The sequence below is a fragment of the Leuciscus leuciscus genome, assembly GCF_965113295.1.
Source record: "Leuciscus leuciscus genome assembly, chromosome: 3".
In the NCBI taxonomy this organism is placed as follows: Eukaryota; Metazoa; Chordata; class Actinopteri; order Cypriniformes; family Leuciscidae; genus Leuciscus; species Leuciscus leuciscus.
Window position 1 is genome coordinate 55,623,336 of NC_138727.1, and position 3,371 is coordinate 55,626,706.

General features: G+C 39.3%; 1 long non-coding RNA gene across 1 annotated transcript; it reads left to right on the top strand.

Annotated features, from left to right (window-relative positions):
• Positions 1-580: 580 nt before the first annotated feature.
• On the top strand, positions 581-965 carry LOC309493998. Its single transcript, XR_014204176.1, has 2 exons — positions 581-880; positions 925-965. It is a non-coding gene; the product is annotated as an uncharacterized lncRNA (long non-coding RNA).
• The last annotated feature ends 2,406 nt before the right edge of the window (positions 966-3,371 follow it).

Below are 3,371 nucleotides of genomic sequence, written 5' to 3' on the forward strand. Positions count from 1 at the left end.
AGACCTAAGAACTGGACACCTGAAATCAGCTTTTAGAGAGAGATAACGTTACTTGCAAGATTCTGTGCTCTTTCAGTGTGGTGCTGAAGAGGGGGCGCGCGTGTGCACGTGTCCGGCTGGTTTGCGTCTAGCTTCGTCTTCTGGGTCGTTTCGCAAGACGATGTAAAGGCTCACTTGAATTTAGCGTTACCGAGAAAGTTCAGATCATTTCCCTTGTGGCGGGGAAAGGCGAGTAGGAACTTAGTTGCAAAAGAACGGCAGCTTCTACATGACGCGGGCATGCGTCCCAGAGGAGAAGCCAAGGCCTGTCCAGCTGGTTGCGTTGGGAGGAGAAGCGCTGCGCGTGGAGGAGAAGGTCAGAAGAGGGTTGAGAGTTGAGAGTTGAGAGCAAACTGAAGGTTCGGACTTTTAACAGTGTCTCGTGTACGCCTCCTTTTGCGTGGAGGACAAATCGTATCTTCTGATCTGAAGCGGGAAGAGGTTTCTTTGTTTGTGAAGAACCCCCCCCCCCCCCCCCCCCCCCCCTTTGACTGTCATGCGAGAGATCGAAAACAACATTCATATTTAGAAATATGGTATTTCCTGGAATAAATGCACATTATTGTACTTTGCAGTCAAGATTCGACTCCGACATGTTTTTCCCATTACATTGACACCTCGAATGACGTTTTTGCATGAAAGAAATACAGGGTTACATAATTTCCTCATAATCACTAGCATAGTGATTTTGATTAACATAATAACGTTGCATAGATACCTCAGACATTATCTGGCCAATTATACACACATAAAAATACATATCAAAAACATTGCTATTGGATCGTATGTGTGGAAATGTCCGTTTCAAAGTCCACACGTGTGTGTGTGTGTGTGTGTGTGTGTGTGTGTGTGTGTGTGTGTGTGTGTGTGTGTGTGTGTGTAAAGTCACGCGGTGCTGCGGGAGGTTTCAGCACTAGGGAATTAACCCTAAGGCGGTCAAAACAGAAGCTCTTGTCTTCTCCTCTGACAAAGGAGGTTGTGTATGAAAATCATGATTCGCTAATTTCAGAACATCTGAGTTTCATACAAAGGACATTTGTGCGTTTATGTGTGGTGACTTCTCAGTCTGGAATGTCGCATAGAGTTTCGTTATCTCTTTGCACATAGAGAGAAATGGGGGCTTGGAATGCAGAAACTTTGCAAGGCTGGGGGATGTGGTGTCATGTGTCTAGTTTACCCTCAAAAGGGCCATAAAGTGTCGCGAAACGACCATTTGTTGCGACTAGCTGGAGCCGATGTGTGATTTGTATTTGTTTGAAGCTCACCGCGTGGTGCGGTTTGTTGATTTTGAGGAGGGGGTCTGTTTGATAACCCCATGATTCACTTGATGCAGAACCCATCTGGCAGGATGTCCTTGTCATTGTTGCTACAACATCATCCAGCAAAATTAGTTTTTTGAAAGAAAAATGTTGTGAGCAAATGTAGAATTGTTTTTTGAAAACCTGTAAATATATGTCATCACTTTCTTAATATTCAATCAACACAAATTGCAGTTTGCTTTAGTTAACTTTTTTATGTCAAATGGTTCCACGTAACTAGGTTACGTTAGATTTATGTAACATTATTTATTTCAATTAACATAAGTTAATTACATAAGGTTAATCCAATGCTGTTTAGTTGAATAAGGTTAACAGTCTTAATTTTGTCTAAAACAATTAAATTAAGTTCAATTATCCTAAAATTAATATTTTTACATTCAACCAAAACAAATAATCCAGTTTCATGAAAGTTAATTAAAGCCAACATAGCATTTTTTAGAGTGTAAGATATATAGGCTGTCTGATGAAATATGTATCTGACATGGAATTTCGATGTATTTACACACAGTTTTATGCAGCTCATAGGTGGCACAGTAAGTGCATTTACATTGTAATTGCATACTAAGAGACTATTAAATGCAACAGTGAAAAATATGAAGTTACATGTAACAAATACTTTCAATATGAAAGACCGCCAGTAGGTGGGGGCAAGTCGGTGGTAAGCTGGTTACATAATTATATCATGAAAATACAATACATTAACTCAGTTGCATTGGTCTCAGTTTCTTTAAATTTGGTGGAATTACTGTTGGCCCATCATCATTTCTGACTCGCAGTGTTATTTGATTGTTTTGTTGTTGTTGTTTTCAAAGACAAACTCACATATATTAAACAAATAAATATTTTTTACTAACAAAAGTTAGGCTATCTTGAGCTTTTTCCTCCACTATCGTCCAGTCAATCATCTCGCTGTCTCACTCTCGCGGCTATGATTACAGTTGATTATGATTATGATTGAAGTAAAATTTTATTTACCATCATTGGTACTCACCACCATCAGCAGTTTTGCATTACAGTTTTTGCAATGACAATAAATATATATATATATTTTTTTTTCAATGACAATTTAAAGGGTTAGTTCACCCAAAAATGAAAATTCTATCAGTAATTACTCACCCTCATGTTGTTCCAACCGCGTAAGACCTTCGTTCATCTTCGGAACACAAATTAAGATATTTTTGATTAAATCTGAGAGCTGGATCACTCCTCCATAGGCTTCTAAGGGATTAAAACTTGTTGGCCCAGAAAATGCATTAAAGAGAAAGTTAATATAGTCCAAGTGACTACAGTGGCTCAATCTTAAGTTTATAAAGCGACGAGAATACTTTTTGAGCGCAAACAACAAAAACAAATAACGACTTTATTCCACTCTTCATTTCCTTCTCTGTGGGCCTCGAGTTCGTTCACGTATTGTTTTAGCGCAGCGCGTCTGTGTTGCACGTCACCACGTAGGCTCACTATTAGCCGACGCTGGTCATGTGTGTGATGCGTGTGACGTACAACACAGAAGCGCTGCGCTAAAACACTATGAAAGAAGCCTATGGAGAAGTGATCCAGCACTCAGATTTAATAAAAAATATCCTAATTTGTGTTCCGAAGATGAACGAAGGTCTTACGGGGTTGGAACAACATGAGGGTGAGTAATTACTGACAGAATTTTCATTTTTGGGTGAACTAACCCTTTAAGAAGCGGTACGTAGAGCCATAGGACTATTATTTTGTTGAACAGACCTGGGGAACTACTGATGACGTCATAGGCTCAGATTTGCTTGACCAATCGACTGAAAGGGGCGTCTCATGACCGCCCACATGTGCAAACAGATTTGAAGTCATTTATCCGTTTTTGACCCGTGAACCAAAAAACGAAAAATCAAGCATGAAATCTCATTTTTTCATAAAAAAAAAAAAACGAAAAAACGAATAAAGGTGTGTTTTCGGTCCGTGTAACGCTTCACAATTCAGTTTTCAGACCATACAATGCAAATGCAAAAATGTAAAATTGAAACCAGACAT